This window comes from Anolis carolinensis, unplaced genomic scaffold, assembly GCF_035594765.1.
Source record: "Anolis carolinensis isolate JA03-04 unplaced genomic scaffold, rAnoCar3.1.pri scaffold_8, whole genome shotgun sequence".
Lineage (NCBI taxonomy): Eukaryota > Metazoa > Chordata > Lepidosauria > Squamata > Dactyloidae > Anolis > Anolis carolinensis.
Genome location: NW_026943819.1, coordinates 14,658,821 through 14,679,617, shown reverse-complemented (window position 1 = coordinate 14,679,617; position 20,797 = coordinate 14,658,821). Strand labels below are relative to the sequence as shown.

Below are 20,797 nucleotides of genomic sequence, written 5' to 3'. Positions count from 1 at the left end.
CAGGGCCCATCGTACCTTAGGGACCGTCTCTCCTTCTCCCATCATCGGAGGTCGCAACGACCGTCCCAACGAGACTTACTTTATATACCGGGTCCTAGAGAAGTGCACTTGGAAAGGACCAGACACAGAGCTTTTTCTATTTCTGCCCCTGCCTTATGGAATGCCTTGCCGCCCCATATGAGAGCCATGCGTGAGTTAGGGCCTTTTACTCTAGCACTCAATGTTAATTTTATCAATATTTGTATGTATATATTTTTATCCTTTACAATTTTATCTTGTAAATCGCCTAGAGCATCGTGGATGGAGGGCGATTAATAAGTAATTAAATGATGATGATGATGATGATGATAACACCAAATAGGGAGGGGTAGCCAATACTCCAGAAGACAGGAACAGCATTCAAAATAATCTTAATAGATTAGAGAGATGGGCCAGAACTAACAAAATGAAGTTCAACAGGGACAAGTGCAAGACACTCCACTTAGGCAGATAAAAATGAAATGCAGATACAGAATGAGGGACGCCTGGCTCGACAGCAGTGTGTGTGGAAAAGATCTTGGAGTCCTCGTGGATAGGAAGGTGAACATGAGCCAACAATGTGATGCGGCAGCTAAAAAAGCCAATGGGATTTTGGCTTGCATAAATAGGAGTATAGTGACTAGATCCAGGGAAGTCATTCTGCCTTGCTCAGACCACATCTGGAATACTGTGGGCAATTCTGGGCACAATTGAAGGGAGATGTTGACAAGCTGGAATGTGTCCAGAGGACGGTGACTCAAATGATCAAGGGTCTGGAGAACAAGCCCTATGAGGAGTGGCTTAAAGAGCTAAGCATGTTTAGCCTGCAGAAGAGAAGGCTGAGAGGAGACATGATGAGGGCCATGTATAAATATGTGAGGGGAAGTCATAGGGAGGAGGGAGCAAGCTTGTTTTCTGCTGCTCTGGAGACTAGAAAGAGAACAATAGCTTCAAACGACAAGAAAGGAGATTTCACCTGAACATTAGGAAGAACTTCCTCACTGTGAGAGCTGTTCAACAGTGGAACTCTCTGCCACAGAGTGTAGTGGAGGCTCCTCCTTTGGAGGCTTTTAAACAAAGGCTGGATGGCCATGTGTTGGAGGTGCTTTGAACATGATTTTCCTGCTTCTTGGCAGGGGGTTGGACTGGATGGCCCATGAGGTCTCTTCCAACTCTATGAATCTGTGATTTTAAGATAAATAGAATTCACGATTGTCATGTTGTGTGGCATTGTATACTACCATGCCAAGTATCAGTGGCCTGCAAACTCTGAGGCAAGCAAATGATAGGATTCACGAGAATCCCCAGGTCATTGTTTGAACTAAGAAAAATTATTTTCCTGGGAAATATTTCAGAGCAAACATCTCCCAACGTGATCACCAGTTTGGAGCCACTTCATAAAATACTAGGGCATAAGGAGCCAAAAATCTTGTTAAGCTTATTTTAAGGCAAGATCCTCCACACACCAGTTCATCCAGCACCTAATCCGTATCACCATATGCCACAAGCAAAAAGAGCAAACTCAAGGCGGTGCCAAGCCCAGACATCTCCAGCTAAATAGATAGGGGATAAGTAATAGGAAAGCTCCTCTGCCTTGGAGAATGGTGGAATCTCTTTCCTTGGAGGGTTTTAAGTAGAGGTTAGATGTCTATCTGCCAGGAGTGCTTTGATTGTGTGTTCCCGCATGGTTTGACTATCGGCTGTTAGGAATTGTGGGAGTTGAAGTCCAAAACACCTGGAGGGCCTAAGTTTGCCCATGCCTGGACTAGATGGCTCTTGGGGTCAATATCCAACTCTTTCCTATAGCTCTCAGGGTCTCTTCCAACTTTTATGGTTTTATGATTCTATGATTCAATACGACACTTGCTCTACTTTTAATAAAAATATTAATAAAACTTTATTTATATACCGCTCCATCTTCTTGAGAGGACACAGGGCAGTTTCCAACATGAATATAAAAAACATTCAGTTGTCAAAGACACCATGCAACAAGGTTAAAAACATAGTAAATATAATAAACAACATCATAAGACAGAACCAAAACAATTCTATTAAAATAGACACAAAATTATAAATCCAAAACAATATATTTTTCATGTGTTTTTCATCTGTGAAATATATTGTCAAAGGCTTTCATGGCTGGAATCACTGTTGCTGTGAGTTTTCTGGGCTGAACAGCCATGTTCAGGAAGCATTCCCTCCTGACATTCTCCTGCATTTATGGCAGGCAACCTCTGAGGATGCCTGCCATACATGTAGGCAAAATGTCAGAAGAGAATGCTTCTGAAACATCACCTGTGAAACCTTTCAGGGTATGACATCTAGAACTTTAAATACCATAAAATATTCCAATTTTATTATTTTATGGAACGGAAAGGCTTTTTCTAGAATTATAGAATCATAGAATCATAGAGTTGGAAGAGACCTCATGGGCCATTCAGTCCAACCCCCTGAAAGAACCAGGAAAATCTCACTCAAAGCAGTCTGTAGTCTGCCTGCATTTGACATTTCACAGAATCACTAATACAATTTCAAAAGAGATTTTTCTTGGCAAATAGTGCCTGCTGAGGTGCGAATCCACCCATTTGACTGACCCCAGCGCCGGCCGTACCTGCCACAAATTATCCACCAAAGTATGAAAGGGGATGCGTGGGGAAGAATTATTTTAATTTTAGGTTTGAGAAGTTAATAGTTGAGCTACCAAAAATTGCCATGGAAACGAGGCCCTATTTGCAATAATTCCACCTCTAAGTAGTGAGATAGCAAGCCTTTTTACAGTGGGAAAAAATAGGGTTTGTGCTCGAAATGGTTCTCCATTTAATAATCGCTTGGGAATCTTTCCACTTTTCACTGACTGTCTGTTGACAAGTTATGGCTTCAGAATCTCACACAACTTGAGGGCTACCTCTCCAGCCTCATCATGGCCAAGCTGTGGCGCAGCTGATTAGTAGCCAGCTGCAATAAATCACTACTGACAGAGGTCATGAGTTCGAAGCCAGCCCAGGTCGGATTAAGCCCCCAACCAGTAATAGCCTAGCTTGCTGTTGACCTATGCAGCTCGAAAAACAGTTGCATCTGTTAAGTAGAAAATTTAGGTACCACTTTATGCGGGGAGGATAATTTAGCTAAGATACGACACCATAAACCTTCGGAAGAATGAGGAAGTACTCCATCAAGGACTCGGTGTCACGTGTGGCTGGTGAAGCGGCAGCTCCCCCTGTGGCCGGAAGCAAGCAACTCTCATGAAGCCGGAAGCTGGAATATGTTAAATTGCCTCTGTGTCTGTCTATATATGTCGTATGTCTAATGGCATTGAATATTTGCCATGAATATGTGCATTGTGATGCGCCCTGAGTCCCCTTCGGGGTGAGAAAGAAGGGCGGGATATAAATACTGTAAACAAACAAATACATAAATCATTTTCCCAAACCCTGATCTCACCACATCTCCTCCAACTAGGAGAGAAGACGATACCAGTTTTATGAAAAAGACTGGGAAATTCCAATGTGAGATTTTTATTATGCAAACATCCAGGATAGGTTTTCTCCATTCAAAGCCCTAATTTCCCCCTGCCTTTCATTCCTTACCCCCTTTCGAATGGTCGGCTTGAGATCTCCATTCTCGGCAATCTAGGCTTGTTACCCAAAGTTTCCTCTTTATTGGCTCTTCGGCATTCTCTCTCCATTTTTGACACATTCACTCCCGTCAAGCAAAACTTTGTACTCCATTCCACTCCAGCAAATAGATTAGGGGGAAAAGCAGTCTCAAAATCCTATTTGGCGCTGTAATTCTACAGCTAATCCATTTGTTCTTTTCTGTTTGTTTACAAACACTTCCATCCATCTGAATACCAAACACTCATCAAACATTTCCCCAGACTTTTCAATTCTAGGACACTGATGCCACCTAACTTTTTTCTACAACACAATCCTTTGAGTGTAGGTCAAAAGCAGCAGGATTCAATGCTGGTAATTCAGCATCAGTACACTCCAGACATATAATGCACACTTGGCAATTGGCAGCAAGACTGATCAACGACATAGAAGAGCAGCATTATGACAACATCGTCTGACAAAGGTAAGGAATGAATATACCACATGCCAAAGTGACCCAGAATTTGATACTTTTGGAATTTTATGCCTTCAGTATTGCCAGCCATTGGTGTTATCACTGTCACTCTCCATAACTCTGTAGAGCCTTTATTGTTTCCTAGCAATTTGCAATTCATTTTAAACCATCCTATCTGTGCCGCTTGTCATTCTTTGAGCACTTCTCTGCTTTGTCTATATATTCCCAACACAGTGCCAGTAGCACATACATGTCTTTCCACTCTTTGCAGCCTCTAGTGATCCTAATGCTAGAAGCATTTTTTTTGCAAGAGACCTCACATCAAGCTTTTTCCTTGATAAGAACTGATTTCCTTTTCAATTTTTTATTTCCTCTCTATTTCGCTAGTCAAGTTTTGGTACATCCTCTTCTGGAAATATAATTCTCATTCACAGCAAAGGATGGAACTGTAAATTGATAAAATTGTGGTCACAGCAGTTGGCAGTGAAGAACACTTGGAGAGCACACTTGTAGCAGATCATTCATATTCTTTACAACTCTGTTTTGCTTGTTTTTCTGCACTTGGCATTGAAACTGAATGGGCCTTAAGAGCAAGTCTGAACTCCTAATAGAAACAAAAATGATAAAACTGAAGCTGTCTTACTTTGGTTATATCATGGGACAACATGACTCACCGAAAAGTGAATAATGCCTGGTAAAGTGGGAAGCAGTAGAAAAAGAAGCAGAATGCATGTCTGATGACTTGATTCAAAGATGAAGTATTTTTTTTAGTAATTATGTGAATGGAACAAACTTTGTGTACATTGAACCAGCAGAAAGCAAAGGTGTCAAAATCTCAGCCATCTATGTGAATCGTTTTGTATTTCAGATTTCAGAATTCCAAATAAGGGATGCTCAACTTGTGGAGCCGCAGTTGCACAATGGGTTAAACCCTTGTGCTGGCTAAACTGCTGACCTGAAGGTTACCGGTTCAAATCTGTGAGACAGAGTGAGCTCCCATCTGTCAGCTCTAGCTTGTGGGGACATGAGAGAAACCTCCCAGCAGGATGGTAACACATCCAGGCATCCCCTGGGCAACATCTCTGTAGATGGCAAATTCTTTCACACCAGAAGCGATTTGCACTACGTCACTTCTGGCACGATAAAAAAACCCTTGTATTGACAAAAAAAATTAAATCACCTAATCTATGAGTTGCTGTGAGTTTCCAAGGCTGTATGACCATGTTCCAGAAGCATTCTCTCCTGATGTTCCAGAAGCATTCTCTCCTGTGTCAGGCACCCTCATAGATTGGAAGGTCTGTTGGAACCTAGGAAAGTTTCAACAGACTACACAGAGAAGTCACTGAAATCCACAACCATGTGGACAATTTCAACAGAAAGGAGGAAACCATGAAAAACTCTAAAATCAGATCAGCAGATAAAGAATAACACTAAAAAAAAACAGGGGAATTCCAGGCAGGAAACAATTAAGGCCAGCTAACACATCCCAACAAAGGATTCCCACAGGCAGGAAACAGCCAGGCTTTGAAGCTGCAAGGTTATTCAGTGCTAACCAAGATGGCCAATTGCAACATTCACACTTGCCTCAAACAGAAAAAAGTTCTTTCTCCGACCCTGGACAACACACACACACACACACACACACAGACCCCACTTGCCTAGTTTCCAACAGACCTTGCAACTTCTGAGAATGCCTGCCATTGATGTGGGCGAAACATCAGGAGAGAATGTTTCTGGAACATGGCCATACAGCCTAGAAAACTTATAGCAATCCAGTGATTCCGGCCATGAAATCTTTGACAATACACCTAATCTATGCTCCTACAACCAAAGGCTCCCATTCCTGCCTACCAGATCAACAAAGCGCAAGTTTTAATTATCTTCCAAGTGATTGTTTTTCAAATATTTAAAGGCAGTTTTAACTGATTTAAATGGGAACTGGAACCGGTCTCTTCAGATTTATCTCTCAATACGATGGAACAGTTAAACAGATACATTCTGTGATGCATTCACATCTTGCTCTGTGGTTTATTGAAGGCATCTAGTTGGCCTCTTGGGAAGCAGGATGCTGGAATTGCTGGATCTCTGCAGAGCTCTGCGTGGTTCTTCTTATAATCTCTCCCTCTTTCATTCCACCCCACTGCATCAGGAGATGCCCACAGCAAGACCTTTGTTCCAGAACACAGCATGGTTTTTGTCACTGAAACAATATCTTCATTTCTAAATGAAACATTCAATCTACACCCTAGACTGTTCCTCCTGAAACATCCCCTCCCCCTGAAAATTGAAGAGGAGGGAGAATTTCACCCAGCACATACATTATCCTTGAAATAAGTAGCTAGGGAATGAAACAATGGCGGTACAGGATAAGTGCAAAAGAGAAAATTGCTAGACAACTTTGCAAAATCATCATCATTAAGAACTATTAAATAATATTCTAACTTGAATGCTTTTATGTCAAGACAACAATGGTGCTGTGATTATGTTTGGGCTGGTTTAGAACTGAATACTGTAATGTGCTCTGTTGGTGGCTGACCTTAAAGTCAACTCTGAATCTGCAACTGCTGCAAAATGGAGCTGCTGGCTTTTCACTGGGTGCTGAGAAACAGAACTTTGCAATCAATATTTAATTATGATTTTATATTGATGGCAAATTTCTCTTTCATGATTTGCAGTTCCAGCGTTCAAGTGTCAAGCTTTACATCAAGGCAGGCAAATGTAAAACAAAGAATTACACTGAAAGGCAGAGCAGATGTTAAAAGAAGTAAAGGAAGGGAAGACGATTAAACCAAACATGATGCATAGTAAAACAAAACAGAGTACAGTATTGAATGGTTAATAAATACGGTGCCAACCCAGCCTCCAAAATAAGGGAGTTCCACTGTTACAGTGTCATAACTAAAAAAAACTCCAAGCCAAGTGAACTTCTGCTGGTTATGGAACATAGAACAAGGCTCTTTGTCAGTCCATACATTAGAGAGGCTGCAACTGTCCTTGACCAGGAATGTAGGAAGAGTCCCAGTGGATCAGACACAAGGCCAGTCTAGTGGCTAAACTACTTACAGGAGGTCCATAAGAAGGATGTGTATACAATGGCATCCTAGTTCACTGTGACATATTACTTCCAGTACTGGAGATATTGTGTAGCCATTGTGATTATTAGCAGTTACCAATAACCTTATCTTCCATGAATTTGTCCAATCCCTTTTTAAAATCATTCAGATTGGCAACCATTACTACATCCTGGAATCTATAATTGTGTCACCAGTTAAATATTTAACAAGATCAAAGAGTTGGAAAGGATCAGCAAGGGTCCAATGCTCTGGAAGTTCAGGAATCTGTAGCTATGGGGTTTCAGAGAAGGAAAGTCCATCACTTTCCAAGATAGTCATCCACTGTGTTGTCAAGGCTTTCATGGCTGGGATCATAGGGTTGTTGTATGTTTTCCGGGCTGTATGGCCATGTTCCAGAAGTATTCTCTCCTGACATTTCGCCCATATCTATAGATGCCTGCCATAGATGTGGGCGAAATGTCAGGAGAGAATATTTCTGAAACATAGCTATACAACCCAGAAAACATACAACAACCCAGTCCATCCACTGTCAAATAACCTTAACGGTCAGAAGATTCCTCCAAAGGTTTAGTCAAACTGATATTAATTTAGCTTCTATATCTTACCATTAGTGGAGGACACTGAATTTTAGTATTTGTTGATACTCAGAGGTTACTACAAACTTTTCTTAAGTGATAATAAGGATCAGAACCTTTGTAACAATAGTGGAGCAGATGCAGCATGTTGGATGGACGTGTTACTAAGCCTAGTGAATAAAACAAACTGTGGGTTAGCTGCTCACTGCTGGTGGTATTGACCACTAGCCACTGGTGTTGGCTGTTAGCTACTGGTGGAGCCACAGGTTGCTGCTGCCTGTTGCTGGAGCTGGAAGCTGAAGACAGCTACTGAAAAAGCCAAGAATAATAATAAATAATAATAATATTGAGATGAGTGTTCGTCTTACCACACCAGTCAAGGTCATCATGGATCAAAGTTCAACTGTTTATGTTTCCCTGCCTTCGTGTTATCAAGAAGAAGACTTCTCAAGGAGAGAATATTTGTTTGCTTTTTAATTGGTCACAATAACTGCTATGAACTGGGTTGTATATTTTTGTTATCCTTAAGTGAATGAACTACTTTCAGTTTCTACTGTAAACCACAGCTGACTCAAGTGTTTTTTCCCCTTTGGCAGGACTTGAGTTCAGGGACACACAGAGTGAGAAAGGGCTGTTATATCCTTAACAAGCAGTCTTCCAAAGCAGTTGCTATACTCCAACTCAAGAATAGGAAACGTAATGTTGGACAGGATAAGAGATTGAAAGATGGGCTTAAAGCCAACCTTAAAAACTGTGGCATAGACACTGAGAACTGGGACGCACTGGCCCTTGAGTGCTCTAACTGGAGGTCAGCTGTGACCAGCAGTGCTGCGGAATTCGAAGAGGCACAAATGGAGGGCTTCAGGGAGAAGTGTGCCAAGAGGAAGATGTGTCAAACCAACCCTGACCATCTGGAAACCGATGTCCTCCCTGCAGAAGAACATGTGGGTCAAGAATACGTCACCTCAGCCACCTACGCATCCACTGTCAAGACACTACACTTGGAGGGCCATCATCCTCAGGCTACGTGGGATTGCCTAACTAACTAACTAACTAACTAACTAACTGTGAATCATAAAATCCTTAACAGGGCTAACAATCTTCTGCACTCTACACATCAAATTATAAGGGTGTGCTACTAACTGTGGTTTGACAGTAGTATGGGTGACCTGTCCATTTGGGAAAGACGAAATCTATTGCAAAAACACAAGCAAACCTCAAAGAACAACCAAAGGTGACGATGAGGAGCAGGAATAGAATGCAAAGTCTTCTTGGAGCCCAATTCTCCCAATCTGATGTCTTCCAAATGTTAGGCGCTCTGGCTGGAAAGGGTAGGAGCCAGAGTTCAACCCATCTGGAAGGTATAAGGTTTTACTGAGCCAAGAATAAAGGGTGGCCGCTGCAGAGAAAATGGCTAGTGTGGGAACAAGCCAAGCCCAGGCATTGGAAGAAGGAACAAGCTCTTTGCTCCATCCTGCACGGAACCCAAATGCACCTTCCAATATTCACTTTTTTCCCCCTTTCCTCCCTCCCCACTTTTCCAACGGGTAGCTTTTAAACTGCCAGTTTTCAGGCAGAACGCTAGCATTCATCAGCCTCCCACCATGCTTCAACCCTGCCTGCCAGAATGGAGTGACTAAGGTGGTGGGTGGAAGTGCATTTAAAAGCCCAATTTAGCAGCTTGTGGGGCCAAACGGAGGCTGTATTGTCAGGAATTGGGCTCCCTCAAACAGAGAGCGGGGAGGTTTTAACAGCTAATGAATTGCCAGGATAAAGAGTACAGTACAGTACGGCTAGGATGTGCAAGACTATGGGGGAACAGAGAGTGCAAGCATGTGCCATCCTGCCTATGAACACACACACACACGTGAGCATATAGTGAATAACTACATTTAAATGTGTGGGTTTTTAGCATATTGGATATCAGATGTTCAAAACATTGTGCTACTTGTTTCACAGCATCGTTTAAGACAGGGTGGGCCATGTGTTGCCCTCCAGACAACTTGCATCTGTCCTAGTCAATGGCAAGAGATGATGGAAATGGCAGCCCAACTGTATCTGGAGGGACACAAGTTAGCCCACCCTGATTTAAACTACAGTAGAGTCTCACTTATCCAACATTCGCTTATCCAACGTTCTGGATTATCCAATGCATTTTTGTAAATGTTTTCAATACATCGTGATATTTTGGTGCTAAATTCGTAAATACAGTAATTACTACATAGCATTACTGCATATTGAACTACTTTTTCTGTCAAATTTGTTGTATAACATGATTGGTGCTTAATTTGTAAAATCATAACCTATTTTGATGTTTAATAGGCTTTTTCTTAATCTCTCCTTATTATCCAACATATTCGCTTATCCAACGTTCTGCCGGCCCATTTACGTTGGATAAGTGAGACTCTACTGTATCACCATTACACCTCTGATGTCAATTGCCAATACTTTCACCAATGATTCCTTTCAGTGGAGCATGTTCTATTGAATGCATCTGCGAGCAGCATCAAGCCTCAAAAAATTGTGGGACTGCCTGCAATTCTACAGAAAGATGAGTGAGACCACAATTTGGAAAAGTTACTTTTGTGGACTATCCCTATAGTCATGCTAGTTTGGGATTTATGGGCATCGTAACAGAATAAGATGGCAATTCCACTACAGAATTTGTGCCAACTCATATACATTTCAGTCGATTTATCAATGGACACTTCCTCCATCCAAAACTCCCAGATGAATCTTTGAAGATTGTGGATCTTCAAGCTGTTCATGTCATTACATACGTGGGCAAAAAATGATGCCACCTACATACAAAAAGCAGTGATGGAGGAAGCTTAGGGAAATCTTATGGTTTCCAGAAACTGTATTAAGAGGAAAGGTAAAGGTTTTCCCCTCACATTAAGTCTTACCATGTCTGACTCTGGGGGTTGGTGCTTATCTCAATTTCTAAGCCGAAGAGCCGGCATTGTCCACAGATACCTCCAAGGTCATGTGGCCAGCATGACTGCGTGGAGGGCCGTTACCTTCCCGCCGGAGTAGTAACTATTGATCTACACACATTTGCATGTTTTCAAACCTCTTGGTTGGCAGAAGCTGGAGCTAACAGGAGCTCACCCCAGATTTGAACCGCTGACCTTTTCGTCAGAAAGTCTAGAATCTTAGCAGTTTAACCCCTGTACCACCGGGGGCTCATTTAAGAGGAAAGAAATCTCCATAAAGCCCAGTAGATATTGGAAATACTCAATGGGCATGAAATGCTGACTATATTTTGACATGAAAAAAACAAAAGGAAAACTAGGACAGGAAAGGGCCATTTCAAGCTGACTTGCTGCTGGAGGCAAGATAATTCCCTGCTTCCACCAAGGCTAAGCCTTACTTCAGCATTGCTGAATGGATGTTGACCTTTACTGCGCCTGAGAGAAGCAGACTGACACAGGGTGCAAGCTTAGACCACATACCATTCACAACTCTTACCTTTCAACGCTGCAATCCAACACATTGCCAACAATCCACCTTACTCTGCTTCACGGTGGAGTCAACATTATTTTTTCAATCCTGGATACAGGGCCAACTCATTCAAAGCATCTGGGTCAACTTATGGCATTCTTTCTTAGGGTAGAGGTAAACATTTTGAAATGCACATTTGTGCCCTGATCTATCCATTTCAATTTGATTTTAAAAAATATGCTCCTGTTCTTTTCTCCAGTGCAAAGACTTCAGTTCACTACTGTTAAATATACATAATTGCACAAAGTAGAACGAAGGGGGAAAACCATAGGAAAAAAGCCTCACTCAATTTTGATCTTGAGCAAGCAGATAAAAGAGGTAGATTTTCAAAAACACCGTTGCCTGGTAGATAACAGGATTCAGAATTTGGAAGGATGGGACTGAATGCATCATCACAGCTAATGTGAAGCTTCGACTGAAGAATGTTCTAAAGCTATAATGTCTGAAATATTTGCTTGAAAAGAAAGGAAATTCCACAGTCGGTCCAGCCTGAGGCAACTATTTCAAAATGTCTAGCGGTAGGCTTGGCCATGTACTGAATGTCTTGATGTTGTAAGGTAACTATCTATGAATGAATTCCTTGATATTGCATGTATCTACATCCTTCCTTTCCCCCCAAGGTGATTAAAGCAATATACAGGGTTCAGCAGGAATTTGAATCTAGTCCAGTACTCTATAAGCAAGCATTACATCAGACTTCTCTTTGTGGATTGGGCATTGCTGAAGAGAAAGAAACAAGGAGAGAAAAATCTTTCAAATTGTTCACATTTGAAGCCTAGTAATTCTATGTCTATTAGGGCAGTGCAAAAAATCGGACTCAGGTTGTAACTCGTGTTTCATTAAATCTGTACTTACAACCTGATTTATGAAACCAGAGGCACACCCCTACCAAATACAAACAAATCAAAATCACCCAATTACAAATGATGCCCTGGTTATGTTGTGTCGTTGTAAAGAAATCCATGGGGATAAGTCTTGTAGTTTTTTAAAATAATTTTTTTGGGGGGCAAAACTTTAAAAATTCCCTAAAAATCAGTAGATGTGCTTTCTGAAATTTGGAGGGAATTATGCCCTGGATATCTTGTGTCATTGTAGAGAATTTCTTGTGGATTTTTTTAAAAATATTGTTTGTAAAAACTTCAAAGATTTCTCAAGAATCAATGGATGAATGAAATGTTCTGAAACTTGGGGGGAAGGGAGTCACGGTGCTAAATGTGTGCTACAATTGTAGCAAGTTTCATCCTGATAGCCCTAGAAATGAGGGAGAAAGAATCCCCAAAAGTTTCTCCATTGGCGCAAATGGGCAGAATAACAAAATTGAAAAATAATGAAATTTTCAGAACTTTGTATTAGAAACTGAACGGACCCCTTACGATTGTTTGGAAACACTTTAGAAACAAAATGGGGGTCACCCGAATTCTGTAATTAGGAACAAAATGAATGTTTGGCATTTTTCACACTTCTAATGTCTATAGAGGTGGCTCAGTGTGTTAAAGCGCTGAGCTGCTGAACTTGCAGACTGAAAGGTCCCAGGTTCAAATCTGGGGAGTGGGGTGAGCTCCTGTCATTAGCCCCAGCTTCTGCGAACCTAGCAGTTTGAAAACACGCAAATGTGAGTAGATCAATAGGTACCGCTCTGGTGGGAAGGTAATGGTGCTCCATGCAGTCATGCTGGCCACATGACCTTGGAGGTGTCTACGGACAACGCCGGCTCTTCGGCTTAGAAATGGAGATGAGCACCAACTCCCAGAGTCGGACACGACTGGACTTAATGTCAGGGGAAACCTTTACCTTTACCTAATGTCTACATTTTTACAGGGATGAAAGTGGAGTTCACCATCACAGGGGCACAAACTACACACTACATTGACTAACAACAAAAAACCTGTATTCAACAAACACTAGGTAAGTCAAATTAGCATTCTCACACGGAACTTGGCAAACTGCTCCACAGCAATCATTTTGAAGTGAAGTACCCAGTTGGCGTCTGGCACAAATGTCAGGAATTCTAAATAGCGCAGCCTCATTAGGACTTGATTCCAGGTGGTGCACACCACAGAAACCACAGCTGCTCTTATTCCTACCTATTTCACTTGCATTTCAACACGATAGGTGAAAAACAGCTGAAAAACTGTATCCTCATCTGGGCTCTGATTTCAAAACTTATCACTTCAGAAACATTTTCAAACATAAAGCCTAGTTGCATGCTCAGACTTTATTGGTTTCCTTTTTTCCTCCCAGCTCTACCATTTAACACGCCGAAAAATTAAATCTGGGGAAAATACATATGTTCAAGACGCAATAGGTATTTATTAACATAACTTTCACTCATTTGTTCCAACTATATTCTCCTTTCCTCAGGAGAGACACAGCTCTTCTCTTCCTCACATTATCCTGAAGATAATCTTGTGAAATAGGCCATAACTAGTCCAAGGTCACCCAGTGAGTTTCATGGCACAGCGGGAACTTGGAACTTAAATCTCTCTGGTCTCAAACCAAGACTCCAATCTAGAGTTTCTTAATCACGGTTTCCTAGAACTCCAAGAAATCACTAGAAATTCCACAAGAGATTATATTTGTTTTTGATGTACGTATATATAGTAATTTTTATACCAGCATTCCCTAAGAATTATTTCAATGGTTCCCTTCTGGTAAAAATGTTGAGAATACCTGCTCTAATCACTGCATCACATTGAACTTGCAGCATTGGATAGTATTTGGAGGCCAATCCATGCTTTGTAGTATCCGTGCTTTGCATCCATGAGCCCTCCATAATGACCCTTTGCTTTTCCAGGTAAAATATCAGTTCCCAAGTATTGTGGAAGACCTCTGTCTAAGATATGGAAAAGTCATTGCCAGACAGTACTGAGATAAACCTAACCTATTAAAACCCACTTTCTTCTAACTAACTGGTTGTAAAAACCAAGCTAGTCTGGAATAGACAGATTCTGTCCTGGGAGAAACATGGCAAGGCACTCGTTGGAACATAGTTTTTATTCTAGGTGGTGAAAGGAGGGGATACCAGTTCTGTAAGGCTTTATGAAAAGGACCTGGGAGTGGGACTAACCAAACTACAGTTGTCACAAATACAGAACCAAATCTATCAAGGTATTGCTTCCGAATCACAAGATCCATCTTTCTACATTCATCATTACCAAGTATTTAGGGTCTTATTGCTATTGTTCAAAAAAACACATCTAGTGAAATACTATGCAATAGTAGTAACAATAATAAATTTGGAAAATATTGTACACGTCTTCAAAATAAAATCTGCAATTCTGAAGTGAGGGACTTCCTCATTGTGATAATGAAGATCCCAAACCAGTAGAGATCCTTATACTTCTTTAGAAAATCTAGTGACACACTGTTCCACTTCTCAAAAATCCCATTTTAAGAAGTCCTACGGGAATTTAAAAATTGATTAATCCTATTTGCATCTTGATGCTAGTCTAGAAGCTATCATATACAACCTCACACAGAGATACAAAACCCAATTCCTACAAATAGCATTATGCTGGACTAGACCAAACACTTTTGCAGTCCAGCATTTTGTTCATATAGGACAAGCCCACTAACCAGATATTAACACAACTGCACCCCTTTCTCAAAATTTAGAGTAACTATTTGTCTTTGATAGAGGAGAGGATATATTTCAGACCCAATTAATAGTCACCAAATGCCCCTAAACCTCCAGGAATCGATCCAATTTCTTTTTATATACATCCAATTTGACTGTCACCATGTACCTCAAAGCAGTGAACCACCTGCACATTTATTTCCTTTTATTTGTCCTAATTATCTCATCACTCAGCTACACTGGATGACCCCACATTCTATAAAATGAGAGCAAAGGAAAAAAGCTGAAGAAAAGAAGTGATTTCCATAGTGGCGTTCATCCAAAGTCCAAAATGGAAAGGTAATGGGAAATGGGGAAGGCACACTGGGTGGTTCTTAGCCAAGATATGAGACATAGCATCTGGTTCTTAATGATATAATATCTGACACAACTAAAGGAAAGCACAGGCGGAACTATTGCTCTACACAACGATAACAGCAACAACAATATAACAACAAAACAACAACAACCTATCTTTTCCTTGGAGGCAGACTCAGAGTGGATGAGTCTGTTCTTCTAAAAAAATTCTCAGAATGGATTTTCAAGCTTGCTGGAATAATGTCTTCCCTTATTCTCTTAATCTAATCACACTAGAGAATGGATCCAGTTTAAATACGGTTTCTGCCTCCTGCATAATTCTGGGCCTTGTAGTTTAGGGAGGGCAGGTCCTGGGCCTCACTAAACTACAAACTCCAGAATTCTGCAGGAGGCAGAAACCGGATTTAAAGTGAATCCATGCTCTAGTGCAGGAGTCCCCAAACTAAGGCCCGGGGGCCACATGCAGCCCATCAAAGCCGTTTATCCGGCCCCCGCAGCGGCTGCTCCCTCCTCCACCGAGGAAGGCACCTGTAGCCTGGTGCGCGCCTTCCAAAGCTTTGCTTGTTTATAATGGTATTTCATTATTATTTAATTAATTATTAATTATTAAGGGGCACTTTGCTAGAGCTTTTGGTGCACAATGGCAGAAGGGGGTTGGACTAAATGACCCAAGGGGTTTCTTCCAACCCTTATTATTATTATTATTATTATTATTATTATTATTATTATTATTGACAGAAGGACACAGTATAACACAGCAAACGAGATATATATGCTGGATTTCGTATCACAAAACCACAAGTCGAAAACTTCCCAAGCATTTAGGACTGTGTGATATATTATTATTATTATTATTATTAATTATTATTATTGACACAACAACGTTGTATGACACAGCAAACAAGATAGATATGCTGGATTTCATATCACAAAATTACAAGTCGAACACTTCCCAAGTGTTTAGGACTGTGTGATGTATTTTTGAATGATGCGTGCAGATCCCAGCAGGGTGGCCTTTTGCAGTTTGTCAATGTCTAATGTTTCCAAATGCCAGCTGAGATCTATTGGCATGGCACCCAATGTGCCCATCACCACCGGGACCACCTGCACTGGTTTCTGCCAGTCTTTGAGGTTCAATCTTGAGGTCCTGATAGTGGCTGAGTTTTTCCTGTTGTTTTTCGTCAATGCGACTGTCACCTGGGATGGCAACATCAATGATCCAAACCTTTTTCTTTTCCACGATTGTGATGTCTGGTGTGTTGTGTTCCAGAACTTTGTCAGTCTGGATTCGGAAGTCCCACAGTATCTTTGCAGGTTCATTTTCCAATACTTTTGCAGGTTTGTGATCCCACCAGTTCTTTGCTGCTGGGAGGTGGTACTTGAGGCATAAGTTCCAATGAATCATTTGGGCCACATAGTTGTGCCTCTGTTTGTAGTATGTCCGTGCAATTTTCTTACAACAGCTGAGGATATGATCAATGATTTCGTCAGCTTCCTTGCACAGTCTGCATTTTGGGTCATCAGCTGATTTTTCGATCTTGGCCTTAATAGCATTTGTTCTGGTGGCTTGCTCCTGGGCTGCAAGGATCAGGCCTTCTGTCTCCTTCTTCAGTGTCCCATTCGTGAGGCTTATTATTATTATTATTATTATTATTATTATTATTAACAACATTGAGGCTGGGTGGCCATCTGTCAGGGGTGCTTTGCTTGTGCTTTTGGTGCACAAAGGTAGAAGGGGATTGGATTAAACGGCCCAAGGGGTCTCTTTATTATTTTTATTATGATTATTATTAACATTAAGGCTGTATTTGTTCCCATTTTGTTTTTTTACTTCAAAATAAGATATGTGCAGTGTGCATAGGAATTTGTTCATAGTTTTAAAAAAAACCATAGTCCGGCCCTCCAACGGTCTGAGGGACCATGAACTGGCCCCCTGTTTAAAAAGTTTGGAGAGAGACCCCTGCTCTAGTGTGATGAGGCAGTAGGACTGGGAAGTTAGTTCCAGAGCCAGGGAGCAGCCACCAAGAAGGCCCTATTTCCACATCACTCCCGTTTTCCAATGTGGGTGATTGAGGGTAGAACAACCCTTATCTGTTCATTTGAAATGCCACAACAAGCTTTATTAGGACACAATGACCACATTACACGTTGCAGCGTTTGTGGCACTGTACACTGCCTGGCTGGTCAACTTGCATCAGTTTCTCCTGCCGTCCTGCTCAATTGGAAATCAACTCTCTTGGAAAAAACAACACAGCAGCACTTTTTGATGATTCCAGACATCCATTGACCCCTTCGAAGACACTATTTGTCAGTCATGCCATTGCATGTGTGCGGCCAATTTCCTCGCAAGGCAACATGGAGATACCATGCCAGAGAAAAACACAGATGAGTCACAAAGCTCCGCTTCATTCCTTTCATGCATTGAGTAATAAAGCAAGGGGATCCGGGGATAGGGCAAGACAAAGAGGAAAACCAATTTCCACCATGAAGGAGTTCATTCTTACTTTTTAGTCAATGACTTTAATGCTGGTGACAAATTCTAGTGTGGGAGTTGTGTTAGCTGGCCTTGGCTCCAAACACCTTTATTGTGGCTCAAGCTCTTCATGCAGCCAATGATGCTCTGGTGGCTGAAGCCTCTGAAGCGCACTAAGAACACCAATACCATTCTAGCTTGCATCAATATGCATCTAGTGCGGAGATCAGAAGTCATCGCCCCGCTCTCTTCTGCTTTGGTCAGACCTCACCTGGAATAGCATTGCGCCCATTTCTGGGCAAAGCAATTCAAGAAGGACATGGACAAGCTACAACGTGTTCTGACAAGTACAAAGTGATCAATGCTTTGGAAGCCAAGCCACAGAGAGAGCCGGGTCTGCTTGAAAGCCTCCAAAGAAGGAGCCTCCACCACAGTCCGGGGCAGAGAGTTCCACTGCCGAACAGCCCTCACAGTGAGGAAGTTCTTCCTGATGTTCAGGTGGAATCTCCTTTTAAGAGCTATTAAGGGTACTCCATGCAGTCATGCCAGCCATATGACCTAGAAGGTGTCTGCAGACAAAACCGGCTCTTCGGCTTAGAAACGGAGATGAGCACCAACCCCCAGAATTGGACACAACTAGAATTACATGGGAAACAGTTACCTTTTAAGAGCTGTTTTGCACCTGTCTGGGAGTGCGGTGGAAGCAGAGGCTGGATGGGCGTCTGTCGGGAGGGCTTTCCTTGTGTCTTCTAGTCTGGCGGAAAGAAAGGGCCCTGGGGGGTCTTTTCCAACTCTACGATTGGAGATATATTTGGATCTGATCAGCCGAGCCTGAGACCCCCTCCCTGTGGGTTTCCCTCCACTCGAGACCCAGGAGCCTGCCTTCCGTCCTGCAAGCCGGGGCCAAGGATGCATCAACTCACGGCTGGAAACCCAAGCGGGCGCGCGCACAGCCCGAGGGGGGTCTCTGTCTGGGGCGCGCGCCGGGGACGCTGACGACATTCGTGTCTGCGAGGAAGGGGGGAGGGGGCTGCGCTTGTCCGGCTCGCCTCTGTGTTGACACGGCACGCGCGACCCTTGGGTTTGAAGCTGGCGGAGGGAGAAGCCCCCAGAGCCGCCCCCCAGGTCCCAAAGACCCCCTTCTTCCTCCCTGCCTTACCTGGAGATGCTGCTGCTGCTCCCCCTCCTCTCCCTCCGTCCGAATCTGCCTCGGCGCCTCAATTGGGGAGACTGAACTCAAGGGGGGAGCCAGCGAGGAGGCAAAGGGGCGGGGCGTGTATTTGCATACCGGGCGCTAATTGGTGCTTTCCGCAGAGTTTGGGCCAAAAGGAAGGGGGGTGGGCTTTGTGGGGAGGGGGAGGCGGGAGAGGGGTCCCAAGAGCCGGCACGTGCCGGGATTTGTGTGTGTGTGTGTGGGGGGGGGGGGGCTGGAGGAGGGGGCTCCGAGGCTTCTCCTGCCTCCCGCGCTGCCAAACTCTCCCTCCCGCGCCCGCCCTTCCACATTTGTCGGAGGCTGTTACTGGGGAGAACGGAGAGAAGCAAGGTGTCGATTGGAGAAGCCAGCCAAGAGCCCAGCAGCCCTGGTTTGCTCAGCTCTGGGGTTGCCAGGTCGGCAGAACAGCCAGGGAAGAAGAAGGGGTCGGGCTGTGGCGCAGGCTGGTAAGCAGCTGCTGCAATAAATCACTCATGAGTTCGAGGCCAGCCCGTGGTGAGCACCCGTCAATTAAAAATAAAATATAGCCCCTGCTCATTGCTGACCTAGCAACCCGAAAGATAGTTGCATCTATCAAGTAGGAAATAAGGTACCACTTATAAAAGTGGGGAGGCAAGTTTAACTAATTTACGACCTGGAATGAGGAAGTGCCATCAGAGTGGATGATGAAGCAGCTGCTCCCCCCTGTGGCCAGAATCGAACATCCCCTCAGGAGAAGGTTAAATTGCCTCTGCGTCTGTCTGTCGTCTCTGTCTCGGTTCGATGTGTTTATGGGCATTGAATGTTTGCCCTATATGTACATAATGTGATTCCCCTTCGGGGTGAGAAGGGTGGAATATAAATACTGTAAAAACTGTACTCACAGCAGCATTTGATATGGTCGACCACAATCTATTGACCCACCGCCTAGCCATGACGGGGGTTAGGGGGATTCCCCTGAAATGGGTGTCCTCCTTCCTCCAGAATCGGGGACAGCGTGTAGTGAGGGGAGGGATGGTTTCCGAGTGGTCTCCGCTAACTTGTGGGGTCCCACAGGGAGCTATTCTCTCTTCTCTATTATTTAACATCTATATGCGACCGCTTTCCCGACTGGTGCGGAGCTTTGGGCTCGAGTGCCACCAGTACGCGGATGACACTCAGCTCATTCTGAGGATGGAGGGCCGGCCGGACTCCACACCCGATAGTTTCCATCAGTGCCTTGAGGCCGTTACTGGATGGTGGCGTGCCAGCAGGTTGAGGGTGAATCCAGCGAAGACAGAGATCCTTTGGCTGGGCCATCCAGGTGGGAGGGAGATCCAGCTGCCTACCCTGGATGGTGAGACACTACGTCCGTCATCTTCTGTAAAAAGTCTTGGTGTCTTATTGGACCCTCTGCTCACAATGGAGGCCCAAGTTTCTGCTGTGAGCAGATCTGCAGGTCGTCAGGCTAGCAGATCGTCAGGCTAGGCAGCTGGCTCCCTACCTATCTAGGAACGACCAGGCGACGGTCATCTCGAGGCTCGACTACTGTAACGCCCTTTACATTGGCCTTCCTCTGTCAGTGATCCGGAAACTGAAGCTGGTGCAAAACGCGGCGGCTCGTCTTCTCGCTGGGGCGCCGGCGAGGTGGCATATCACCCCAATTCTTCAACAGCTGCACTGGCTACCAATTGAGTACCGGATTACTTTCAAGATACTGTTACTAACTTTCAAGGCCTTACATGGTCTGGGGCCAGTGTACCTGAGGGCCCGCTTATCCCCCTACCAACCCCAGAGATTACTTCGGTCCGAAGACCAAAATTTGCTTGAAGTCCCTACCATACGGACTTATCATTTGTCTTCTACTAGGCAGAGAGCCTTCTCAATTGTAGCCCCTCAATTATGGAATGCCTTGCCAGTGGAAACTCGAACCATCCGAGACTTACTTGCCTTTCGGAAAGCCTGCAAAACCTTGCTCTT

The 20,797-nt window shown here is 43.4% G+C and overlaps 1 protein-coding gene across 5 annotated transcripts in view; it reads right to left on the bottom strand.

The window, feature by feature from the left end:
* lzts1 (leucine zipper tumor suppressor 1) overlaps positions 1 to 18,948 on the bottom strand; it is a 44,684-nt gene extending 25,736 nt beyond the window's left edge. For 2 of the 5 annotated variants that reach the window (XR_506919.3, XM_062961020.1), the window contains exon 1: positions 18,806 to 18,948. The gene's annotated coding sequence lies outside the window, so the exon portion shown is untranslated. Of the gene's footprint in view, positions 1 to 18,307; positions 18,732 to 18,805 lie in introns of those variants that run through there. The other 3 variants (XM_008116028.3, XM_008116029.3, XM_062961021.1) reach the window with 3 other exon arrangements.
* Positions 18,949 to 20,797: the final 1,849 nt, after the last annotated feature.